Raw genomic sequence first — 12,924 nt, forward strand, 5'->3', positions numbered from 1 at the left:
CGGAACGGGTCTGCCCGGCGGGTGTGTCGATCGCCTTCTTGCAGTGATGGCAGAATTCCAGGGCCGGGATTGGATGGGATCAGAGTGGGGACTCCTGCGTGATCCCAGACCCTCCCAGCACAGTAAATTCCACGGAACTGGTAGCACACAAGAGGAAGCCCCTGCCCACAGCCCCACTGGTACAGGAAACACAGATTAGTTGCCCCACCACCACATCGGGACCAAGGAATAGGCTAGTGTTAGTCCCGACCGGCAAGATCTTGTACCAAGACATTTACTATGAAGTCGCGTTGGTCATTCTAAATTTAACCCGGGTACAGTTGCCCCAGTGGTGTCTGGTAGAAATGGAAAAATTATATGAGGCCCTGTTGAAGGAAATGTTCCACCAATTTTATGAATTAAGTTACGGGGACGTGAATCGGAGAAGTCTGTACGATTTAACTGTAAACCATCGCGTTGGTTCGGGGAGATATGGACGGGGGGTATTTAATGATGCGGCTACAGCCTTCAGCATGGGCATGTCGATTATCAACAGTATGGATGATGCACAGTTGCAGATGCAGGTCAACACCTTAAGGGACCAGCTGCGAAAGATACTGGGGGAGGGTAACGAGCTAGAGGGGTCAGAGTTACAGGAAGATCAGACTATGACTATACATTTAAAGAAAGTCATAGCCGAGCTGGAGGCACACGCTCAGACAATCAATTGTTTGATCAGGGAGGATCAGAATGCCTCGGCACAGGCAGCAAAAAACGATGTGTGTGTGTTGTACGGTGCATGGCTGCTGAACGAAGGGCGCAGTAATTCGGAGGACCTACAGCAAGGTCGCGTCCTTTCATGGGTCAGCAACCGGCACCTCATTGCACTCAGCCCGTACGAAAATTTAATGAGCCCGTGCCAACTCCGACTGGCCTCAGAGGCATACCCGGTCCCAGTTGACTGTGGCCAGTCAAATCACACTGTAATGGGGATTGTACTCCGGATGCCGGTAATGGGCGGGTCACTGCGGCCAGCACCGGTATGCCGAGTAGAGAATATTGGTGTCCTAAGGGACGGGGTGCACGTGCGACATCATGGGGCCCCACCATTTGTTGTAAAGTGGGAGCACGCCATGACCGGCACTGACCTCAATGGATGCCAGAGCAAGGGCGCGCACGTGGTGTTGTGTCCCCAACATTTGAATGCGTTTAACCGGCTGGTGTGCGGGTTTGAATCAGAGGGTGCGGAGCCCATTAATTGCACCATGGAGGTGATGGCCCAAAGCCACGTTCCACCCCAGGCAGCATATGCGGGCAGAGGGATGTACTGCATCACGACAAGCGTGGACCAGTACCGGGTACACAACGACACTTGGTGCACGGTCACTGATAAGACTTTCTGCTTCAAACCCCACACAGAAGTTTAGGTGGCTCAAGAGCGCATCATTCCCATTCCAGAGCCCACCACAGTACACCTTACGGTGAATGATACAGTACAAGGCCTGCAACAATATCTAACACGGTTCGGGTATGAAATTCCTCCTCTGCCCGAACACCTCACAAAATTAATAAAGGAAGTTGAACTCTCCCAACAGCATTTCTATACCCTTGAGCAACAGAACAGGGAAACGGGGGATGAGATAAAAGAACTGGTTTCTCTGCCATGGTGGGACATCAGTCTGAATATCGAGATTCCCCCATGGAGTCATGTGATTTCTCATGTGATTGTAGTAGTTCAATGTGTGTTAGTGTTTTACCTTCTCCGGTTATCATGCAGAAAGCGAAGTAAAACACTCTGAAACCGGTGGCAAGCTTTGATTAAAGAATAGCCCGGAGTTGACGCTAAACCCCCTCTGGTTTGGTAGGAACATACAGGCACCCCCTCACACAGCTAAGTGATCTTGTGGGTGTGTAGGCTTGGCAATGCTCACCTAGATTGCCCTTGATCTTCCTTGTAGCTTCCTCCCGTACGTCTCGGCTACCTGGTTCCTTACCGGCCTTGCGGCATGCGAGTCCCAGTCTGAATCGAAGTCCGTCTCGGTTGGAAGAGCAAGGCTCAGCTCCTCTTGACGTTCCGTTGTGGGGAGGGCAGGAGAGAGAGAGAGAGCTATCCAAAACGGCTCTCTGATATACCCTCCCCCCAATACACAGACCGCTGTCTGTGGTTTTAATGGACACGTGGCCTCAGGGAAATGGTTTCCAGGCCTCCTCCCAGGTTTGGATGGTTTAGATCTCGTTTTAATCTCCCAGCCGATTTAACTTAACGAGCTCATCTTCTTCAGAAACAATGAGTCGCCAGCCTCGTCATTCATGACTTGGGAGTGGGCCTCTTGGGCCTTTGTTCCCAAGGACAGTCCGTTACCATACGAATGCAACCTGGTTACGTCAGCCACCTTCAGCTTGAGTGTTTTTCCACAGCTTCCCCCCCCAAACAGCCTGTCCAGTTTTTAATAAGGGTATATGTTCATAATCTAAAAATCCTGTGCCGACTGCTACATGTGCTACCGCCCAAGGCAAACTTCATGCCCCTTAGTTCTTCAGGGACCATCCCACAAATTTTGTACAATTTTATGGGATTTCCAAAGACAGCTGTTTTACACCCAAGATCAAAGATGTTAGACAAAGTACTAGCAGTGCACAATGATGAGCAGTCGGACACACAATGTCCGGTCTGACACTTGCCAAGGCCTAAAACAATGCACCTTGGAACTTTCCTTCATTTTACTCCAAAGCCCCAATCTGAATACACTGGACAAAATGCAGCAAGTAAGAGTCACTGACTAATAGTAATTGTTTTCTTTCCTCTTATTTTTTCTTTCTGGGGTCAAAGCTGGCTCTTTATTTTTTTTATTCACCATTTTTCTCTCAGCCCTTCCTGAATGTGCCTGTATGTGTGCATGTGTATGTCTGTGCGTGAGAAAAATCACAAAAGGAAATCTGTACCACATTTGGTACAGAGCTTGAGCACCGTGCTTGGAGACAGAGGTGGGTGAATGCAATCGGAGTGGATCGCAAGCAGAGTGGAGGAATTTGCTGAGAGCAGGAATTGGTGGAGAGGAGGAAGGCAGTTGAGACGTCTAACTGATAAGGGGGAGTGGAGCCACAGAGCCCAAGGGGGGGAAAATTCGGTTGGTTATTACAAAGCAACTAGCGCCCGGGCGTGGCGATGTTTGTGCCGCTCGCAAAATTGAACAGACATTTTGCGGCGGTGCTAAACACTACCGCCACAATCTCCTGTGCCCGCAGATCGTGATGTCAGTTGAGCGTGCAACACCCCGATAGCGCCCCGGACCAGATATTGAGTGGCTCCGCCTGCCGCTAGCAACGACAGGTAGAAGGGAACGTTTTGCAGTCGGGAAGGGGCTGGGGGAGCACTATTTAAAGGCGGCCGCTTCCTGACTTTTTTTGTCCATGACATTTTTGCACCATGCATTCTGAGAGAGCGAGAGAGAGAGAGAGACTTCTAGAGAGATTCAACGCTGTGTGAAGGAGTTTTGGGTACTGAGCAGCACTTTGCAGGTTCATTTTGATTTGACCTCCCTTGCATTGATTTAGAAGAGACTGAGGGGGCTGCACTGATTCGGGGCATTGTCCTGCACCTGCAGAATCGGAGGCATTAGAGACGCAGAGAGAGAGTGGCAAACATGGCCAGAGGGAGGAGGGCCAACAGGTCACTGCACAGGAGACCTTACCCTCCCAGGGTGTTCCGGGTGCAATTCTCCTGCATTCATTTGTCTGAGGAGCAGTGTTTGCAGTTCAGCAAGGGGGTGGTCACTGAGCTCTGCCACCTGCTGCAACCAGATCTGCAGCCTCAACTGAGGACCAGGACGTCTCTGTCAGCGGCAGTGAAGGTCACAGTGGCTCTGAATTTTTATGCCAGCAGCTTCTTTCAAGCATCTACTGGGGACATCCCCAATATCTCCCAGTTCACTGTCCATTGTTGTATCCGGGAGGTGACAAATGCCCTGTATAACAGGAGACGCCAGTGTGATGAAATATGCCATTCATCAGGCACTGTATTCCCTGTGTTTAGTTTAGTTTCAGTTTCATTTCCTTACCTGTATTGTATTGTGTGTAGGGCTCCGCCCATACCTGGCCCCTACTTAAGCAAGCCCCAGCATGTCTCACAGCAGTACAGCAGATCTCTGGATGAGAGACACTTCTCCAATGTGTATTACTTTCTGAGTTAATAAAAGCCTTTCTTTGCTCCGTTAACGTCGAGTCTCGGATTCATTGAGGCACATCAGCCAGTACATCTCTTCCCATGACCCGGGCCAAACAGCATGAACACGCATGTGGCTTTGCTAGGATAGCGGACTTCCCCATGGTGCAGGGCGCCATTGACTGCACGCATGTGGCATTGCGGGTACTGCATGAAAATGCAGAGGTATTCCGAAACTGCAAGGGCTACCACTCCTTAAATGTGCAGTTGGTCTGTGACCACAGACAGCTGATACTCGCTGTCAATACCCGCTATCCTGGCAGCAGCCACGATGCTTTCATCCTGCACCAGACTGGTATGCCAGACCTTTTCCAGGCACCACATGACCCAAGTGGATGGCTCCTCGGGGACAAGGGTTATCCACTCTGCACCTGCTCCGTAACCCCAACACCCCTGCCGAGCTGCGGTATAATGAGAGCCATATCGCCACCAGGAACATAATTGAGCAGACGATCGGCATGGTCAAGCAATGGTTCCGCTGCCTGGACCACTCAGGAGGAGCCCTACAGTACTCTCCTGAGCGAGTTTCCCTCTTCATAGTTGTGTGCTGCATGCTTCACAACCTGGCAATCCTGAGGACCCAGCCAATGCAACCAGGGATTGGTGCACCACCTGAGGAGGAGGAGGAGGAAGAGGAGGAGAAGGAGGAGGAAGATAGAAAGGATGATCAGCAGCAGCACCAACGTGGGAGGGAGGCCCACGATGTTGCCACAGCAAGGGCCGTCCGTGAACGGCTGATAAAAAGCCGCTTCTAGGCCCCTACTCAGAAGATGGCTTCTGGCATGGAGAACAACATCATGGAAAGCAACCTGCACTCCCTATTGCCGGCCAAAGCTGGAATGATTCCAAAGGCCAAAAATTTAAATTTTGAATACAACAACTTTTTTCTTTAACAAACTGTGTGTGTGTCATTTATTCAGGACAAACAATTAGAAACAAACACAACAAATCATGAATTAACAGAACTGGTTCTCACAAGATGGAGATAAACGGCAAAACCGTAAACAAATGTAATCACACGAACCTCGACCTTTACTACAAACATTCCCACCATTTATTTAGACCTCCTACTGTTTGCCCTTCGTGGGTGACCTCCATCCCCTGCGCACTTCCCCCCATCCACCCTACTGCTCCTCCGTAATGGGGCCCCAGTGGCTGCAGCAAGGCTGGTGGAAGGCTGTTGAATGTCAGCAGCCTTCCACCAGCTGAGACTACAGATGCCTTTGAAGGATGCCCTCGACCAGCTCTGGGCCTGGAGGCCCCGGCTGCAGACTGCACCAACTCTGCATGGGCGGCAGCAGTCTGGGCTGGCTGTGTTGCAGGCGGTGGCAAGTGCAATGGGGAAGTGACAGTGGTGGGAGTAGGAATGCTGTCCTCCTGAGAGAGGACAGCACCTTCCTGCTCGACCAACATACTGGCACTCCCCCGGGGCAGTACCTCAGCATCCGGAGCAATGTGCTTGAGCACAGATTGCTGGCCTGCTGTGGCACCGTGAGAGCCCCGGGGCAATGTGTCCGACCCAGCGACGATGGCAGCAGTCAGTGCTTGCATTGCCTCAATCTGAGACTGCATGAGAGCAGTCTAAGATTGGATGGCACCAGCCAATGATTGAATTGCAGCACTAAGCCGTTGCGCTGCGTCGGCCTGTGCTACAGCGGAGTGCTCCACACTCCTTGCCAGTCCATCAATGCTTTCGGGCACCCTTGCCATTGCACCCATGAGCTGAGTGTGCATGCTCAAGACCTGACTATTCATTTCTGCGATGACGCGCTCCTCCTCTGCGTCCAGTGCAGCAGGACTCTCTTGCCTACTCGCCCTCCGGGGAGATGGCCCCCGAGCTTCTCTACTCCCATGGCGTTGCTGCAGCCCGCTGGGTCCCAGAGCTTCATCCTCATCAGACCCTTCCGCCCTGCTCCCCTCCAGGAAAGGCATGGTCCCAGTGTCAGCATGGGTTTCCTCGGGAGACGCAGGCAGTGAGGCTCCGGCTTCCTCTTCCTCCTCGCCTGGGGTTTTGCTGCCACTGGTCGGTTGAGGGACAGGCTGGTCAGCTGGTGGTTCACTATCTGAAAGCAGGGAGGTACAAGAGTGGCTTTAGTGTCAGGACAGGGGGGCAGTAAGGGAGCAAGGACTGGGGACATTTAGTAAGTTGGATTGAATGTGTAAAAGGTTGGTGTTGTGAGGGGGCAAGTGGAATGAGAGAGGAGAGAAAGCTGATGAACATACCATTGCTGTCCCCAAGGGGGTCGACCTCTCCAGCGGCCACGGCACCTATGACCTGGCTTGCAACGATCCTGTGCACGCGCGCCTCCAAATCGCTGAGGGTGTGTAGGTCAGCCGGTGCTCCTCCCATGCGTTGCTGCTGCCGCCTGTTACGAGAGAGCTTGGCCTGCAAGAAAAAGGACAGCGTCTGAGTGAATGTGCAGCCATGTGCTTGCCTGATGTGCCTCCCATAGATGAATAGCCCTTAATGTATGCAAGGTGTGGAATGTGTGTGTGTGTGTGTGTGTGTGTGTGTGTGTGTGTGTGTGTTTTATGAGATGGTCATAGGTCTTGGATGAGTGTTGGGCATTTGGGGTTTTTAAACTCTCTGGGCACAGAGTGAAGTTGAGATGGAGGGATGTAGAGGTATTGAAAAGCAGTCACTCACCCTGACCACCAAAGTGAGGTCGTTGAACTCCTTCCGACATTGGGTGTTGGTCCTGGGCACCAGGTTCCTGGAGGAGACATGCTGAGCCACCTCCCTCCAGACTCTTCTGTATTCGTGTGACAATGGCCTCCTGCCACTCTGTGGGTAGAGTACTGCCCTTCACCGCTCCACAGCGCCAACCAGAGCCACCAAGGCCCAGTCGCTGAAGTGCTGAGCTCTTTCCCTGGACCTCTCCATTTTTGGTTCCAGTAGAATCGATGTACAGGTCTGTCCAGGCCGAGATTCAAGGCTGCAATGAGCAGGATGTGGATGGAGAGCAAGTTCGACCCTCCCCTTTAAGAACTGGCCGGCGCCAGTGTGTCTGTGTTACTTTGATAACTGACATCACCTGAGCTTCGCCAGCGCTCTGAGGTAGCGCCTTGCTCCTTGATGTTAACACCTTAAGACAAGTGTGTAGCACCTGATTTAGCGCTCAAATCACCTCCGGGGCGATAGAGGCCAAGTTTGCCATCGGAGGCGATAATTAGCGCCAGGCGCTAAACTTTGCGCCTGGCCGATAATTGCGCCCCAAAAGGGGCGATACCGAGTTTCTCCCCCAAGGACTTTAAGTTAATAGGCCCAAGAGCAGACCTGCAACAGAGCGAGAGAAGCAGCCGGAGATAAAGGTAGGCCCCAGAGCCCGGAGGGAGCGCCAGTGTAAGGGAGCAAGGTAAAAACAACTAAAGTGACGTCATCACAAGGGAAGGAGCTGATTGGTGAGTAGCTGGTGATTTTTTTTTTAAGTCTTGATTTTATTTCTGTTATGTTAGTTATTAGTCTATTAAATAGAGGTGTGGCAGGACACCTCAGTCCTGTGGAATGCACATCTTGTGCTATGTGGGAACTCCAGGATGCTTCCCGTGCCCTAAACAGCCATGTGTGCAGGAAGTGTCGTCAGCTAGAGGAGCTCGAGCTCTGGGTTTCGGAGCTTGAAACATAGAAACATAGAAGATAGGAGCAGGAGTAGGCCATTCGGCCTCTCGAGCCTGCTCCGCCATTCAATGCGATCATGGCTGATCATCCAAATTCAGTACCCGGTCCCTGCTTTCTCCCCATACCCCTTGATCCCTTTAGCCTTAAGAAATATATCCAACTCCTTCTTGAATATATTTAATGAATTGGCCTCTACTGCATTCTGTGGTAGAGAATTCCACAGGTTCACCACTCTCTGGGTGAAGAAATTCCTCCTCATCTCTGTCCTAAATGGCTTACCCCTTATCCTTAGACTGTGACCCCTGGTTCTGGACTCCCCGACCATCGGGAACATCCTTCCTGCATCTAGTCTGTCCAGTCCTGTCAGAATTTTATAAGTTTCAATGAGATCCCTTCTCATTCTTCTAAACTCTAACAAGTATAAGCCCAATCGACCCAATCTCTCCTCATACGTCATTCCTGCCATCCCAGGTATCAGCCTGGTGAATCTTCGCTGCACTCCCTCCATGGCAAGAACATCCTTCCTCAGATAAGGCGACCAAAACGGCACACAATACTCAAGGGGCCAGTAATTCCGGTCCCAACGCGTGAGTACGGGCGGGGTACTCACGCATGGGCCCATTGGAAGTGCCGGATTTCAGCATGCACAGCGCATGCGCGGTAAACCGGCATTTCCTCGCCATCGAACCAAGGGGTTAAGAGGTCCAACGCGTGTGTGCAGGACTCTGCGCGCACGCGTTCAGCTTCCTTCGTTTTGACAGGTTTGCGCGTGTGCAAGGGCCTGAACTTTTTAGAAATGAAAAAAGGAGGCGTAAGGAGTGGATTCTTGAAGGTAAGTGGTCTATTATTTAAAATTATTACATTTTTTCCACAGATTCATTGTTTATAAGGACTTTACAGTAAGGTAAGTTTATTTTTAGACCCGATTTCGTAAAAAATTATTTTTTTCAAAAATGTTATTAATTGTTTTAAATAGTTTTTTAAAGTTATTTATAGTTTATTTAATTATTGGGATGTTTTTTTAAATTTTAATTAAAGTTAAACTAGTCTTTTGGGCGCCCGTACTTTTCATGAGTTTGACAGTCTTTACTATCAACCTCATGAATGAGTTTCCCCTCCCCTGATTGGCTGCAGAGTGCTCACCTGATCCCAGCCGGCACATCGCACTAACGACGCCGCTGGATCAGGCAAGCACATCGCGCCGACATCTGAACCGGGCCAGTGACAGGAAATGCAAGCAGGCCCTGGCTTCAGATGTCAGCGCACAGGGTGAGTGCACATCGGGGGCTTGCACGCGCGGCAAGCACCCAATCCTAATTTCTGGCCCATTATGTGGTCTCACCAAGGCCCTGTACAACTGCAGCAAGACATCCTTGTTCCTGTACTGAAACCCTCTCGCTACGAAGGCCAACATACCATTTGCCTTCTTAACCGCCTGCTGCACCTGCATGTTTACCTTCAGCGACTGGTGCACAAGGGCACCCAGGTCTCGTTCCACTTCCCTTTCTCCCAATCTATTGCCATTCAGATAATAATCTGCCTTCCTGTTTTTGACACCAAAATGGATAACCTTGTAGCGATTCGTGTGTATCGCCACTAAATAATCGAGTTCGACTTCGACGAACTATAAATAAGTTGTTTATTTACAGGAACAGGTTAAATACAACAGGTAAGGTAGCAGGTAAGATGGCTGAATGTAGGAGCACCGTGGTGTAGGTCTTTCCCCAGCGGGGACGCCACGAGGACTAACTAGAAGTTTCCGAGCTCAACTGCTAGCAGGTTCCGAGCTCAACTGCCAGCAGGTTCCGAGCTCAACTGTTAGCAGGTTCCGAGCTCTACTGCCAGAAGGTTTCAAGCTCTGACGTCATGACGTCATCACGCAGAGTACAGGAGAGAAGCCTGAGTATAGTAACAGATACATACAGTAAGGTAAGTTAAAGGGAATTATGTATCTCAATGTAAGGGACAACCGGTGGTACCGCCACATAGGCCCCCCCAGAATTCGCTTAAACGAAAGTCCAAGGATGAGATGGTCTGACGAGCTGGTGGTCACGGCGGTCGTGCTGTCTCGACTTGGTAGGCGAGGTCTGAAGATGCTGCTCGCGCGTCATGGCGAATAAAACGTATCCGTCAGCCGAAGGACCGTGGAGACGTGCGAAACAGCAGGCCTTGTCAGAGTGACGGGCAGGTTGGGCGGACGCGGGCGATGTCTCCGTTGATGTTGAAACAAGTCCTTGTTCCGACAAAATCTGCAGGAACGCCGACGGGCGATCCAAAAGGACTTGACTGGCGAGGTCGGTGAACTCGCCGACAGGTGAGCGAAACCTTCAGGAAGCTGGAAGATGCGGAACGGTGCGTGCCATAGTGCTACGACGTTAACACAACAGAGGGTGAAGAGTTGCTGCGTTGATCAGTGATCGGTGAGGCTAGCAACTTTCACGTGGCTGATCGCGGCTGCAGGATGCCCTTTGGACCCGTCCTCGATGTGTGCAGCGTCAGTAGAGGTTTACGTTTGTTAAAGGGAATACTGGAGAAAGGGCAGCAACGGTTCGGGTTGTTGTTGCTTTCAGGAGGGGTCAACTCTGCCTGGAGGGCGGCAACACTTGTAACTATTGTAGATTTGGGAGAACACAGCCGGGAGGGCAGCACACTATTTGTTCACGCCGAATCGTGTAGTAGGTAACACAACCAGCAGGCTGAAGGGCTGGTGCGTTGTCGGCGGAGAAGGAGTCGTCGTTTTTCACAAGGGATAGGTCCTCGTGGTTCGCGAGGAATGGGTCCTCGTGCGCGAGGAGTGCGTCCTCGTGTTCGTGGGGGTGAGTCCTCGTGGTATCCCCACAGGGCACGCTCCGATTTTGTGGGCCCGAACATGCTGTACCCCGCGCTTGGAGAGATGTATACTTGCCGTTGCTTTGGACGTAGAGGCGGACGATCCGTGTGACAGTAGGAAAGACGAGTACGGGGACAGTAAGCAAGTGCATGGTCGGCGCCGCATTCATGTTCTCGTCGAACGGGGCTTCTACCTTTATAAAGCACGAGGGAGACTGTGGCTCCCTGGATTGCGGTAGCGACAGCAAAACAGCTGGTGCTTCCATGGCGTGCTTCTTTTGTGAAAATTGTAGTGTATGTAACCGTCTACCTTTAAGAGACTAGTGTATGTAACCGTTCACCTTTAAGAGAACTATTTTAGGTGTGGCACTACTCGTTTGGCTTCTGTATACGGTAATACCGACGGTGACCACACCGGTATATAAGTGCTGTGGCATGATTTATAGGGCAGATTCGCCCTGACCTTCGAATAGTAAAGTCCTGTTTGTTTGTTACTCCTGAAGTCTGTGTCGTTATTAACTGCACAACCCACAGACTTTACAGTGGCGACGAGTCCGATCGTACCCTGCGGCAAGACTACCAAAGCAACTAAAGAGCGTCGAAGAGAGGCAACCGCCCTCGTCGTTCTGCTGGGAGAAAACACGAGGCTGCAGCAATAGAAAGGAGGAAGACTTTAGCAACAAAAGCTTCCATCAGCAACAGGCACTGACTGTCCCTTCTGCCACGGTGCGGAGTGAGCCGATCAGCAGGAAGCAAGGCGGCCACGGAGACTGTGAGTAAGGGAAAGTGTAAAGAATATCCAGAGGATAAGGGCTGTGCACTCGACCACGGTCGAGGGGGAAAGGAGCCGGACGGAAAGTCGGGTCCAACGGCGTCGTGAGACAGCCAGACCGCGATCGGCGGGAAAGCCGGGCAGCGACCGAAGCCACGAAGCGCTGAGACTGGGAGCGTAGGCGCGGGAAGAGAGAAACTCAGCCGCAGCCGGGGAGGGAAGCACCGGACTGCGAGAGGGCTGGGAGGCGAATGGGAACCGAGCGTGCAGGAGAAACAGAGCCGACCAAGGGAGACTGCGCGAGAGCCAGTCCAGCGGCTGAACTGTTCTCCGCCAACGGGAGTACCCAGCGCCGGTAGAGCCGAGCGGGCGGGAGAGAGAGAGAGACAGAGCTGAGCAAGGGGAGAGAGACTGCGCGAGAGCCAGTCCAGCGGCTGAACTGTTCTCCGTCAACGGGGTGTACCCAGAGCCGGTAGAGCCGTGCGAGCGGGAGAGAGAGACAGAGCCGAGTAAGGGGAACTGTGCGAGAGCCAGCCCAGCGGCTGAACCTGTCCGCTGTGGGGAAAGCGTACCCCTCCCACCAGGGAAGAAACGCGGGAAGCCGCCATTAGGCGGAGAAGACGACAGATGCGGGAAACCGCCAGTGAAGGGGCGGGGAGAGAAGGAAAGAGCGGGAAACCGCCATTTTCGCGGGAAAAGCCGCCATCTTAGAAAAAAAAAAATAATAATTTAAAGAAATACTTGTGTTGTTCCCAAGGAAAGGAAGATGCCTGAGCGTGGGGACATCAACGATTTTAATTCTGAGATAGAAGACTGGACCACGTACGTGGAACGTATTGAGATACATTGTAAGGCTAATAAAATAGCAAAGGATGAAAAAGCTTTAACCTTACTTAACATAATGGGTGCGAAAACATTCGGGTTGTTGAAGCATCTTCTCTCACCAGCTAAACCGGCGGATCAGACTTTCGATGATATTGTAGCAGTGCTGAAGGATCACTTGAACCCCGCACCATTGATGTTGGCTGAACGATTCAAATTCTATGCAAGAACGCAACGGAAAGACGAAAGCAACGCGGAATACTTGGTCGAACTGCGTAGGCTAGCGAAACACTGCCAGTTCGGAGGGAATCTGACAGAGGCACTGCGAGACAAGTTCGTATGCAGATTGTCCAAGGAAGGGACGCAAAAGCGACTACTCGAAGAGAACGATCTTCCACTGGATAAGGCTGTCCTTATCGCAGCATCAAACGAAGCCGCAGCGAAAGGAACTGCGGAAATGCAGCTAAAGGCAGCGGCACTCGGTGTGGACCAAATTACCTCGAGTATAACAAAATGCTATCGCTGTGGGAAGACAACACACGATCAGAACCAATGCTGGTTTAAGAACCAGGAATGTAGGAAATGTGGCAAACTGGGTCACATCGCTAAGGTATGCCGGTCAGGGAAGAAGACCAACAACCAAAGGAAGCCATCACAGGAAAAGTACAACAAGGTACACAA

At 51.6% G+C, this 12,924-nt stretch overlaps 1 pseudogene; it reads left to right on the forward strand.

The window, feature by feature from the left end:
* Window positions 1-647: 647 nt before the first annotated feature.
* The window catches only part of LOC147121996 (uncharacterized), a 133,528-nt pseudogene continuing 121,251 nt past the window's right edge, over window positions 648-12,924 (forward strand).

The sequence above is a fragment of the Somniosus microcephalus genome, chromosome 3 (genome assembly GCF_052327205.1).
Source record: "Somniosus microcephalus isolate GS21.2 chromosome 3, FLI_Smic_1.0, whole genome shotgun sequence".
Taxonomy (NCBI): Eukaryota; Metazoa; Chordata; class Chondrichthyes; order Squaliformes; family Somniosidae; genus Somniosus; species Somniosus microcephalus.